Source organism: Psammomys obesus, unplaced genomic scaffold (genome assembly GCF_907164565.1).
Source record: "Psammomys obesus unplaced genomic scaffold, mPsaObe1.curated_primary_1811, whole genome shotgun sequence".
NCBI classification, from domain to species: domain Eukaryota; kingdom Metazoa; phylum Chordata; class Mammalia; order Rodentia; family Muridae; genus Psammomys; species Psammomys obesus.
Window position 1 is genome coordinate 35,222,800 of NW_026596034.1, and position 13,554 is coordinate 35,236,353.

The 13,554-nt window shown below is 51.5% G+C and overlaps 1 protein-coding gene across 5 annotated transcripts in view; it reads right to left on the reverse strand.

Moving 5' to 3' along the window:
• Positions 1-11,219, reverse strand: part of Zdhhc7 (zinc finger DHHC-type palmitoyltransferase 7) — an 18,065-nt gene extending 6,846 nt beyond the window's left edge. Inside the window, exons 1-4 of one of the 5 annotated variants that reach the window (XM_055621249.1) lie at positions 10,823-11,219; positions 5,031-5,100; positions 3,828-3,883; positions 2,862-2,946 (exon numbers count right to left, since the gene is read on the reverse strand). The gene's annotated coding sequence lies outside the window, so the exon portion shown is untranslated. Of the gene's footprint in view, positions 1-2,861; positions 2,947-3,827; positions 3,942-5,030; positions 5,101-10,822 lie in introns of all 5 variants that reach the window. The other 4 variants (XM_055621247.1, XM_055621248.1, XM_055621250.1 and 1 more) reach the window with 4 other exon arrangements.
• Positions 11,220-13,554: the final 2,335 nt, after the last annotated feature.

Consider the following 13,554-nt stretch of genomic DNA (forward strand, 5'->3'; position numbering starts at 1 on the left):
ACACACACACACACACACACACACACACACACACACACACACACACAAACATGATAAGCCACATGTGTAACGTCAGCTCAAATAGACCAAGCAGAAAAGAACAGAAGTGCTGCTGTGTGAGGTCCATACTGTGGGGTTTGCCTGTGCATGCACAGCTGTCACCCAACACATACAGAGATAAGGCTGCAGAGAACCACAGCACCCACCCCAGCACACCTAGGGACCCTGCTGGACACTGCTGTCCCCAATGACCTCCACTGCCTCAGCCTCCTCCTTCCCAGCTTAGCGCAGATGTGTGACCGCTTCTGTCGAGGGCTCCTGTTTTCGCCTCTAGATTCCTCAGTCATATGCTGCTTCTAGCATATGATTTTTTAACCTTCGAGAGGTCTCTTCTGTTTATGAATCCATTCTTTCTTTCCAGACTCTCCCCGTACTTCCTGTGGTCTCTGACTGCCCAGAACACATAGGTCAGAGAAACTAAAGAACCAGGCTCTTTGGCAGGAACTGCCCCGCCTGCGGCGCCTGCCTGCCCAGTCACCCTTCTCTTCTGTTTGCTGAGGGTGGGAACACCCGTGACAAGCATATCGAGGGGAGGAAGAGTCTGGCTGTGCCTTGTACATGTGAAATGCTGACGGGCACCAAGGTGAGGCTGCCCCCTCCAGAGCAGCGCTGAGGTGGGCGAAGGAGAGGAGGGGGTGTTCCTGAGGCTCCGCCCAGCAGCAGCATGGCTTTTTAGGTCTGGATATAACATTTTTTCTTGATTGCAAGTGGGGCACACCTGCCCATGGGAGACCCCACTTGCAGAGTACAGAGCTTAGACACAGCACACAGTAGGACAAGAAGAGACATCTTCTGTTGCCAGAGCCGGAGAAGAATCAGAGCAAAACAACTTGGAGGCAATGTCGAGCGTCAAAGAAGGTGGGACAATGGGTCCATCTGCACAGCGCCGCCTGCCTCGTGCCCCCACGAAGCTTCCCCAGGCAGGCCCCTGGAAGCACTCAGGGCCGTACTTCTCTTGCCCAAAAATACCACGTGTAGCTCGTCCCTCCTGGACACTCTGACTGGGGTCTCAGAGCCTCAGTACCACTGGCTGAACCTGGGTCTGAGGGGCCAACAAGAGGTGGGGTGGCTCTGCGTGGCCTAAGTGCTCTATCTGTCCCCACCCCCACCCCCAGCCTCCACCCACCAACCACACCTGCTACCTGCCTGACATCAACAGGCTGGACATGTGTCCCCTCCGAGACGGACACCTGCACGCAGCAGCAAGAGCTGTCTGCTTCAAGGCAGATGTGGCAGGAAAGGTCCTCTGCAGATCCGCCAGTCTCCTCTGATTCCCAGCCCCTCTTTTTCCTTTCTCTTTTTAAACACAGACTTCATTGTGTGACCCTGGCCGGTCTGGAACTGGTTGCATGGACCAGACTGGCCTCAGTCCCACAGAGATCTGCCGACTTATGCCTCCCAAGTGCTTGCATGAAAGGCAGGGTGCTACCACACCCAGCTAGTTTCCAGTTCTTTGGGTCCAGGAACATCAAGGGCCCCAGCTGAGGGCTTCTACAGGCTGGGAGTCCTTTGCTTTCTGGTTTCCTCTGCAAGGCGTGCTGTGGGAAACAGCCTGACTGGCATAGAGAGACAAGAGGTTCTCGGGTCAGAATTCAGGTTTACAGTCTGAGCTCTCCCCAGAGGGCAGGGCACAGTAAGCCATACGGGTACAGAGCCACTACTGAGTGGTGCCAGCTCTGCTGTGCTTCCTGGCTCAGGTAGAGGCGCCGGGGCACGGAGTGCTCTGCTCTTCCTGGGGTACTTATATAAGAACGGCACGCCGTGGCAGGATAGTCTTAGATGAGCACACCAAGCTGGCAATGTGTAATGTGAGTACTGGAGCAGTCCACCTGCAGAATACATGGACGCCAATGAAGGAAAATAGCCCAAGATTCAGGCATCACCTCATTTTCCTGTGTGTGTGTGTGTGTGTGTGTGTGTGTGTGTGTGTGTGTCTGAGACAAGGTCATGTAGCCCAGGTGTCCTTTCACTCTATGTAGCTCAAGCTGTCCTTGAACTCCTGACCCTCCAGCCTCTACCCACCAAGTGCTGCCATGCCTGCACAAAATCTGGAAGAAGGCAGTGAGTGAACGCAGCAGGACTGCAGCTACTTATGAGTGCACTCCTTCCCACGTCACCGTGTCCGCTGCATTAGTGCAATGGGAAAGGGAAAAGTGAGGAATGCGCTCCGCACACAAAGAGCACGTGACCGGCACCCAGAAATGTGATGTGGAGCTGCACGACCCACTGGGAGCCATGTCCCACACAACCAACACTGCTGTCTGCTGGTGCCACACTCTTGATGGTCAGATCGGGAAGAGCCCGAGGACACTGGCGTCAGTGAGGTGACAGAAGCAGCACCATCTTCCATGTCTAACAATTAATGGGGTTTACCTGTGCCTGACCTGTACCCCACACAAAGTAAAGCTCTGCTCCTGCTGCGTGTAAAGCACCGACTCCTGAGACATTATATTTGCTGTCACAGGTCTCCATCAGCCCTGGTGACAGCCATGCTTGCAGCCCTCCTTGTCTTGTGGTGTCTTGTGGTACTGGCCAAAGGGTAACGACGTCAAGCAGACTCCTCGCCCTGGCGAAGGCGAGCAGATTGGTGGAAAGGGAGGCCTCGGCCTGCGGCTGCCTCTGACCTTGACCGCACACACCCCTTACCTGCCCCACAACCCACAGCTGCCTCACAAGGGGCTGGACTGGTGGCTTGTGCTCGTAACCCAGCACTCAGGCAGCTGCGTCACGAGGACGGTAAGTCCAAAGTCAGCCTGAGCGAGAGTGAGACCCTGTCACACGCACACCAGCCACAGACTCACCTTACAAACTGTTTCTAAGCATCATGGGAGCTCTTGTGCCTTTTTTTCAGGACCGTAAGGCGCATGCTGTCCTGTGTGATGTGGCCTGAAAGATAATAAACCCAATGACAGGTTACTCGCTGTGTGACAGAGCAGCACGGGCCACAGGCTGTGGACCCTGGATGCCACACACACAGCCTACAGCAGCACTGTGGCTCTGCACGTGGGGCTGTCTACAACAACAAAAGCACTGGACTTCTGAGTTCTCATCACTGGCAAATCAGCAACCCCAGAGACAAAATTATTGTTTTTACTATCATGTTTTTGAGACAAGTTATTATAGGTTGCTCAGGGTGGCCTCCCACTCCTGGGCTCAAGCCATCGAGCCACAGCAGCTAGGACTAGGACACACACGACTGCAGCCAACCAGAGTTTACGTTAGTCTGTTTTATCCTCCTCATGTTGGATACAAATCCAGATGCCTGGGTCCTTCAAGAAAGCTGCAGGAGTCTGGTGTGGTGGCCCACTCATTGGATCCTGTCACTTGGGGAGACAGAGGCAGGCAGGACCTTTGAGTCTCAAGCCAGCTGGGTCTACACTGTGAGGACTCAGGACAGCCAGGGCTATAGAAAGACCCTGTCTGAGTTTTAACACAAAGTAAGCAAATAAAAACAAAACAAAAAGATACCTGAAAAACCAGAAAAAGAAAGAAAAATCGATTCAGGGACAGGCATGTCCGGCCTGTTCTCACTAGCCATGGAGAAAGACACAGGATGGCCAGTGTGCCTGAGAGGTGACTACAGCACCAGGCCTAAGAGAGGGGGCTGGGCAGAGAAGCCACAAGAAGACATTGGGACTGAGGGCCACTGCAGATGGAGTCCGCGGGACACAGGCACACTGTGGCAGTCATACAGGGTAAGAAAATATGACTCAACGAGCACCACTGGTCAGTCTCAAACACACCCAGAAAACTGAAAGAACACGTACCGAGTGGCTCTCCCGTGGGACTAAACACCAGACAAGTCAGCAGGCTTCTGAAGAGACTGGAACAAAAGGCCGAGGCTGGCTTCTGGCTGAAGCAAGTGACAGGGGCGCACAGAGCTATCAAAGCAAAATGCACTAAGTAGCCCACTCTGGTGGCACAGGGCTGTAACCCCAGCACTCAGAAGGCCAAGACAGGAGGGCTGCCTCAAGTCTGAGGGCAGCCCGGGCTACGTAGTGAGACTATGCTTTAAAAAATTCACTACGTTGTTTTAAACAGATAAAGTACAGACTTTAAATGCGTGTTTCCTGTGCATCTGTGAGGCTGCCATGAGAAAAGAAGCAGGGGTAAAATGGCCCCGTCAGGGACCTGGGTAGAGCCGGAGGAAAAAGCTCCAGTAGAAAGGCACCCTGAGCAGTGCATTCAAGAGCCAAGGCTGCCTTACTTGATTGTGTTCAGGAAGTAGAACTCAGGTAAGAGGACAGGGGTTTAAAGAGGAGGAAAACAACAATATTTGGCATCAAGGCAGGATGAGGCTGGCAGAGGAAGGCTCACCCAGGAGCCTATTGCCTCCTCTCACCCAAGTAAAGATGAGGAGAGGATGGAAAGAGTAGGGCTTGAGGGAATCAGGCAGTCACAGGAAGGGCAGCAATGCAGAGGATGGGCAGGGTTCAGTAGCCTCTGGAATGCAGGAACTGCTTGCTAGTGGGGAGTGATGAGACTGGGGCTCATGGAATCTGGGTTATCTGTAGGGCATGCCCCAAAACCTACCCAGCTGCCGACCACTGCTCTGACTTAGAATGAGAGGTGGCAGCACAGCAGTGTGGGGATAGGGGGAGACAGGTGAGCTCACCATAGACCTTGGGGCACTGGGAACATGAGCATCCCAGGGAGGAGGCAGGGCAGGGCAGGGAACCAGGAGGGTTAGAACAGTCAGCCCCCACAGGCAATGTTCACTGGGTCTCCAGGGACCTCTTCCAGGAAATTTCAGTAAAGTGCTAAGGGCCTGGGCCACTGACTGCTTTTCCCAGGTGGGACTCCATCCGGGGCCTCATACATGCTAGGCAAGCAAAAAAGCATCATTTTCACTGTAGTTAAGAGAGAAGCACCTGAAGCTAGAGTAAGAAGAGGAAGTTTTGGCTTTCAATCTCTCCAGTGTCTCTCCTTTCATACTGGCAGGCACACAGAAACAGTCTTGATCTCCCTACCTCACAGAAGATCTTCCCCACGCCTGTGGCACCTTGCTATGACCACGCCACATTTCGCCCACAGTGGACACTATGGGGAAAGAACAGATGCCAAGTAAGCCGATTAAGGCGCTGGACTGAGCGTGAGATAAAGCTCATCCTGGAGGCCCCTTTCTTTCATTCTTGTTTTGAATTTGTCTAATGGCCACCAAAGTGGTGCAGGCTCACAATAGTTCTAATTCTGAGGGACTGGGGCTCATGTGTACGGGCCCAGGGAATGAAGCCACAAAGGAGAGGGAGGACAAGGAGAGAGCCGACTGTTAGAGGGTTGACCTCATATCCAGAACTCCCAAGTGATCCAAGACAGCATTCCCACAGAGCCCTGCATGGGAGTGTACTCAGCAGTGGCCCTCACACTGCTCAAGGGCAGAAGTCACCATGGCACCCTGCAAAAGGTGAGTGCAAAGCTGCCTTTGTCTGTATGATGCAGCTTGGAAATGATGCACTCATGGAGATTCCAAGAACACAGTGTTTAGAGTGCAGAGTGAGCGTAAAGGCTCCGCACTGGACAGCTGTCACCAACTCAACAAAGCGGAAAGCCCAGATATCTAAACACATCAGCGGCTGCAGGGGCTGGAGGTGGGTAGTGTGACTGTCCTCTCTGACTGGGATGGATAGTGGCATGTAGCCAGAGGATGGTGGGAACTTGCTAAAATGTACACTTGGGGCACACTGCATGCATATAGTTTCAGGTCTCAGAGGGCTAGCTGCAAAGCGAGACTCTTTCTCAAATAAGCAAACCCCAAGACAAACGCCTTTGGACGCTGGAGGAAGGGTCTGCAGAGATGCAGAGTGAGCAGAGACTAAAGCACCCCACCCTTGGAGAGAGGCAGGCTGGGGATCCAAGTGCAGTGAGGTTCAGCTGTGGAATGCAGGAGATCTGGAAGAGAAAGAGCAGAGATATAGCCCTGAACCCACAGTGCTGGGAACCCGAAGTGCTCAGAAAGCACTGTAAAGGGCTGGCTTCTGTCCAAAGGCCCTGCCAGGGCTCATGAAGGTCTAAGGAGGCTGAAGGCCAGCAAAGCACTGCTGACAGGAAAGTCGGTGTTGAAGGCAAGATTTGGCCTGGAATTGTAGAACAGAGCCCACAGTAGAGAGGCAAATTCTAGAAACGCGAGTAGCAAGAACCCGAAGACGCCCAGGTTCTGAGGAGACCCAGGAGCAGATTCGGAGTGAGGGATGACGCAGGACTCCTTAAGCCTGGGTGGCCGTGGGAATCCTGAGCATTCAGAGGGGCACTACCAGGGCAGTAGACTCCTCCATGTGCTCCAGTACACCTAAGCCTCGTGACAGTGTCCTGGGCATGTCACCAGCCGGGTGACGATGGGGACAACTTCAAAGGGAGGCTATCTTCAAGGCTCAACCTAGCACAGGGCCCATCAGAAGTGCTCCCGAAGCATCCTTCTTTCCAGTGCGAAGTCACGAGTGTGGAGCTGCCCTCCCATGACATGCTGAGCACCTGTGCATATGACTCTGTTAGTTTCTCCTCTAATTACTAAGTCTAAAAAACCATTAACCTTGAAGAAACAAAAGCTACGTGTCAACACACTGGCAAGGGCTGTACATTGCAAGCAGTAAGCAGCCTTAGTTAACCTTTCCAGAAGGTTTCATGTCTTTTAAAAATACGTCGTCACAATAACAGCACTTTGAACACTGCAGGTCACAAAGGCTGCAAGTGGAGAACACAGGCGTGGAAGCAGGGGGCTAGGCGGGGAGATGCCTCGGGGGGGAGGCAGCGCTGGGCTTTCCCCTCCGCAGCCACACTTGCCCACAGGTCTCCAACCAGGGAGCACCCAGGATGGGGCCTCACTTCTTTACCTCTGTGCTCTCTGACAGGGAATTGGAAAGAACTGACCCTAGAAAATACCCACGCTGGCGACACCACTGTCTGGTCAGCTCGCCCCTCCCCATTTCAATAGCTAGCACTACTCCACCCAGCCGCCAAGGTCAAATACTAGGGATCACCTTCACTGGCCTCTTCCGCCAGGCCCCACTTCTAAGCCAGGAGCAAATGCTGGGGTCCTGACCTCCAGAACTGTCGTAAACCTGACCACATCCCCACCATCCCTGCACACCCAGATCCTGGCACTGTGAACACAGCTTGCCTCTGACCAGTCCCCTGCAGACTCGGTGGCTCTACTTACCTAACCAGCCTGCCCGGCTGGCATGCAGTGCAATCCTTCAGGGATCAGGTCATGCCAGTGCTCGCCTGTCCACAGGCCCCTCCACAGGCTGCAGTCACAGCCACCCAGAGTCAACACACATCCCTTCTTGTTGACCTTTCCCTTGCTGCCTGTTTCCTATCACCCCCTCATCAAGGTAGTCTGTGAGCATATCCCTACACTACAAAACGCTAGGTGAGTGAAAGAGAAAAGCTGGGAGTTGTGTTGTGTTGGCTGGTGTTGGCTAGGCGGGGGATGGGGAGGATGCTCGAGTCTTAGAAATGGGTCAGCAGCTCACTCAAACCCAGCCTAAGAATATGGGGTTAGGGCTGCTCTGCCTCCACTGCCGGGCTCTCCTGCTCACATCCACTCCATCCAGAGCCCAGGGCTGAGAAAGGATACTCTATGGGACAGGAGAATTCTGATAATTCAAAACTCTCAATGACACTTTGAAAGTTTGTTTCCAGGGAAACTGGTACTTCTCTAGCTAGTGGCACTTCTCCACTGTGCTCTATGAATGGAGCCTGGCTTTCTCAAGCAGCCAGAAGCTTCCAACCTGTATGTACAATGGCCCTGCTCTCTGGTATGCCAGAGGACACACCTACTTTGGCTCTGGTCCTTGTCACTACCTCTCCATGAAAGCATGTGACAATAGCCCTCGTGCTATAGAACTCAAGCCTCTGGGCACTAGGCCCCAACAACTCTCTATATTAGTTGGTTAGTTAGAAACTAGCAGTTTCAAGGGGACAGACCCATTCTTTACAATCGGCAGCCTGTAAAACCAGGAGCTGCAACTACAGGACTCGGACCTGGTAGAATGGGATCTGAGTTATCTCTGGCCCTGGGTAGAGACATGACTTTCTGAAGTTCCAGAAAGATCCCAGGATTCCAACCTAGCAGAGGCTTTCTGGTAAAGAACGAGGACATACCTTGCCCATCCCTTCAGGATTAATCCAGTGGATTAATCAATCACCTGCACAGGAAGACACCTCTCAGGAAAGCTGTCTGCCCCAGAGACTTCAGTAGCATAGCATGAAGCCTGCCTAAGCATGTGGGCCATCGTGATGGGCTCTGGTCACTGTCACGCTGCGTTTCTTTCCATAATGGTCCCTTGGGCCACTGTCCACTCTCACCCTTTAGAGTGTCCCGCATATGAGGTGTCTCTTCTGAAGTCTTTCCCCAGGGATAACAAGCATCCCAGAGCAAGATTCCAGTAGCAAGAATTCAAAAACATTTTCAAGTAGGGAGAGTAGAAAAGACTAACAATATGGTGTGCTGTGAGGCTCTGGGTGTCAGAGTATCCATCTACCTGGAAGCAAGGCCACCTACTACACCATTGCCAATCACATCTCTGCATCAGAGGAGGCTTGGGTTGGCAAAACTCCATACACACTGTCATACAGCGATGTCAGGGAGCTGGGGTCCCACAAGGAGGATGGCAGAAGCAGAGACCTGAGACCTCCCTGGCTTCCATTTTTCTCCCCTGACCAAGTTTAACCTTGCAGTCTTTTTCTATAACAAATCAACTAACTGTGGTGTCTTTCGGTGAGTTCTGAGTCCTTCCTCTGAACCATGACCAAGAGGATGGCTTTGGAAAACCCCACACCAACTTGCAATGTGGAGAGAGGGGCTGTTCCCCCTAAATTCTGTATCTCAGCAATGCCCACAGTGGACCTCAACACTCAGCTGTTAGAAAAGAAGTGCCCCATGGCAAAGCGCCAGTGTTCACCCCACCCTGGAGCTCAGCAGGAAATAAGAACTTGATTGATAGTTGCGATTTTATGTGTTCTTTTCTGTTCCTATATTTGAAAGCATTCTTTATAAAGGGAGCCTGGAGGTGGTGGTGCCCACCAGCACTTGGGAGGCAGAGGCAGGTAGATCTCTGAGTTCAAGGCCAGCATGGTCTACAGTTAGTTCCAGGATAGTCAGGGCTACACAGAGAAACCCTGTCTCAAAAAACAAACAAAAAAACAAAAAAACAGGCTGGAAAGATGGCTCAGGGGTTAAGAGCACTTCTCTTCTTCCGGAAGACCTGAGTGCAGTTCCCAATTCACAACCACCTGTAACTCCTGTTCCATGGTATCTGATGTTTCTTCTGGCCTCTGCAGGCACCTAGACCCACACATGGGGGCAGGTGTGTGCATGTACATACACATATATACACAAACACAAACAAAAAACAATCTTTCTTAAAGCATGTTACTTTTATTTTACCTTGGTTTTCCTAGACAGCGTTTCTCTTCTGTGTAAAGCTGGCTGGCCTTGAACTCACAGAGATCCACCTCCACCTTCTTCTCAAGGGCTGGGACTGAAGGTGTGCACCCACTATGTCCATCTTAGATTTTCAATTTGTTAACTCATCAATCAACCGAGTGCTGAGGTACTCAAGAGTCCAACAAATTAGTTGGACAAATTTCTAGTGAAACTACGTCTTCACTCATTTTTGTTCTCTTCTCCTGTTCTCAATTCAGAAGCAGTGTGCCCTACCAGTTACTCCACAAAGTACACAATCCAGTTTCAACACCTCTCACCTATTTTGTGCAATGTTCAAAAAATAAACTTTGGTTAGCATTCCCATTAGCCCATTATGTAAAATACCCCAAGAACCTTTTACTTTAAGGAATTCTGCAGGGCAAGTTTAACAAGGTATCCTTTTTGTTGTTGTTCATATTGTTTTGTTTTTGTTTTTTGAGACATGGTTTCTCTGTGTAACAGCCCTGGCTGTCCTGGAACTCGATTTGTAGTCTAGGTTGGCCTCGAACTCATACAGATCCACCTGCTTCTGCCTCCCGAGTATTGACATTAAAGGCATGTGCTATTGCATAGCAACAAAGTATCTTTTTTAAAAGTAGCTTTAGTTAAGTGAAAGTTGTACACAACGAGAAAGATCAGAGCAGAGATGGGCAGCTGGAAAAGATTTAAGGAAGAAATGAAAATGACCTGCCACCCAAGCCAGTAAAATAAACACAAGTGCAGTCACTCAGGGACTGTAGCTTGGATTTGGACAGCACCACACACAACAATGAAAGCCGCTATTGAGCTGCAACTCTCATTACTCCAATTTAATTGCCACAATAAACTGGCTGTTCACGAGCTAATAAAATGTGCTTATTTAATGGCCAGAAGGGACTTAGTTCTAGAAACGATGACTGCTCAGAAGAGTTGAGTCTTATTGCCCTGCTAACTGACCTGCTTGTCCCAGATGCCCTTCTGGATAACTATTCCCTTAACACCATGGGCAGGGACAAGGGTGGAAGAGAAGGAAGATCAGTAAAGAATAGAAGAGTCTGGTTAAAGAGAGAGAACAGAGGATTGGAGAAGACAGACCTGCGACAAAGCATGGCTACAAAAACTTCACAGCTCACAGACGGGTGACAGCACTTTATGACAGCACCCTGACATCAGCCACAGAAAACACTTGGGTCCGGAGCGGGGTGTCGCGCCCAAGGTCAGGCAAAAGGCTGCGGGGTGCAAATGGGGCCCGATTCTGCAGGATGGGCAGAGAAGGCAGGAGACCCCTGAGAGGACTACGGGCGGAGGTAGCCGCCTGGGGCCCGAAGCCGCTGCATGCACGGCACTCACTGCACTCACCCGAGGCCCGGGCGGGGTCGCCCAGTGTTGCGGCTTCTCGCTGCCGGCGGCTGCAGCGGCGCGGGCGGCGACGCATCATGCGGCAGCGCTCATGGCCGGGCCGGGTGGACCCGGATCCGTTCGGCTCCGCTCGGCTCGGTCCGGCCGGGCCGGTGTGCGGGATGCTGCAGCAGCCCAGCAGAAGCCGGAGACCGACGCCGCGGCCTGGACAGCGCAGCGGAACGACCCCGGAACTGGACCCGGGGAGGTCAAAACACAGCGCCTGAGTCCTTCCGGCCGCGCCGCCCGGGGCTTCCGTGAGGAGGTTCCTGAGGGGACTGGGGTGCTTTCTTCCAAGACCAAGCTTCCAAAAACCTGGTGGTTCTTGGAGAAGTGGCAGCATTGACGGCAAGAATGCTAAACGGAGAATCCCCGAGGAGAGTGGCCCGGAAGAGAAATCCGGTGCCTACGGGCCGCCGCGAGGGTCACGCTGCGTCGCCTTTCGTGCGAACTCATCCACGGCGCCAGAGAGCTAGCGAGTGGCGACGCCGGTTCTCTCGTAGGGCTGGCTGTGCCAGGTGGAGGAGGGAGGCGCGAGGGTGGAAACAACGGAGTCAGGAGGCCTTTGGGAGCCCGAGGAGGCGCCCTGGACTGGGGGATAGGGCGCCCGGTCCGGACGTGCCCAGCTCCACGCCCTGGTCGCTAGAGCGTCGCTGCGACCCCTTCCTGATGACGGCCCTGAGTTTTGCAGAGCTAGAAACGTATGTTTTATCCTCCCTGGGTCCCCTGGTAAACCTGACACAATTTATTGTACAGTTTGGCCAGGGCAGAGACGTGTTTGGTAGTTAAACTGGCGAACGCAGGTTGTGCTGGAAGATTGAAAAAGGCTCTCGTGACAGCTCAGCTAGCCCGCTGGAGTCTGCACGCCATCTTCGCGGAGTTTCCCATCCCCGTGTCCAGAAACTGCTATTCGAGCCGTACTTTTGGAAGTAAAGGCACATTAGATTAACTTTTACAAAAGTACAGCTTTTAAACTAGGCATGGGAGCACATGTCTATGTCCCAGCACTAGGGAGGCTGAGGCAGGAGGATCCTGAGTTCGAGACCACTCTAACTACAGAGTAAGGCCATCTCGAAAAATGCATCTTTTGTGTTTAAACCTTTATGGTTATATCTTTTTATTTTTATTTTTTTATGTCTGTGGGTGGTTTTTCTGCATATATATCTGTGCACCATATGCATGTAGTGCGTGAGGAGGCCAGAAGAGGGCGTTAGATATCCTGGAACTGGCGGTTAACAGTTTTGAGGGAATCAAACCTGGGTTTTCTGGAGAGGCAACCCAGGCCCTTAACAGACGAGTGGGTTCTATGTTTGTTGTTATGTCTTTGTTGTTATGTCTTGTTCACTATGGTACCAACCTTTCAGTCAGCTCTTGTTGGACCTGCCCTTTGTAGCTATTTCCTCAGTAGGGAACATTTGCTCTTAGAGGGGAAGGGAGGCTCAGGAAACTCACAGCCTTCAGCAGTGTTTTCCCATGCTAGGGTGGACTCTCCAAGCGGTGCTGCCTCAGTCACCCACCCACCTCTAAGCAGCCCCTCACCCATGCACTTGTAAGTAACCCAGTGAACTCATTGGTTTGCCGAAGTGGACATGAATAGAACTTGGGCAGAATAGAAAGACAGGGGCATCAAGAGACATGGGAAAGGAAAGAAGCCCCTCACCCTGGGATCTAGCTGACCTTTCCTGCTGGCTGAGAGTCAAGAAACTTCAGCATGATTGATGAAGCCCACTTTGCCTACTGAGAGTGTGCTTTTCTCAAGACAACTCAAACAGGATGTTAAAAACAGGAAATAAACTGTGCGCACTCATGGCCAGGGTATTTGTGACCTTGAGTATCTAGCCTAGCTAAATAACAAAAGTACCCAATTAAGCAAGAGACCCTGCCTCAAAAGGAATAAAGCAGAGAGTGGTAAAAAGACATTCGGTGATCTCTTAAGAACCTGTAGCCACTAAGTACCCAGGCAGACATGCAGATACACACATACAAATAAAATATAAGTCAGCCTTGGAGCTGGCTAGAGAAATGGCTCAGTAATTAAGAGCACTTGCTCCTTTGCAGAAGACCAAGGTTTGGTTCTCAACATTCATAAAACAGCTCACAAGCATCTGCACTCCAGTTCCAAGGGATTTAAAGCCCTCTTCTTACCTTTGAGAGCCAAGGTGCACGTGCATGCCTTCAAAACACTCATATATGTAAAATTAAAAAAAGACTTTAAAAAAAGTTACCAGCTCATATTTTACTTAACATTTACTTATTTTGAGACAGGATCTCATAGCCCAGGCTAGCTTTGAACTTACCATGAAGCCTGGGGTTCCATCCCCAATACTGTATAAAGTTGGGTATGGTGGTGGTCATGATAGCTCATGCCTGTAATTCCAACACTTGGAAAGTGAATATGGGAGGATCAGAAGCTCAAGGTCATCCTCAGCCCTTTACTAAATTTTAAGCCTTGCTTAATCTTTAAAGCTTGTAAACTACATCTTTTAGGAGTTAACTGAAAGGGCTGTAGGTTCATATGTGTAGCCACTGTGAGGAAGCTAAGTATGACTTTCCTGAGAAGCCCACACTCCTGTCTTGGGATTGTGTATTATCCTTCTCTGTGACTCTCTCAATACCTAATAAACTCACTGACTGTGCTTCTGTCTGGCTCATCCTGGAATTCTTTTTTACAGCCAAGTATCCTAATACTTGTG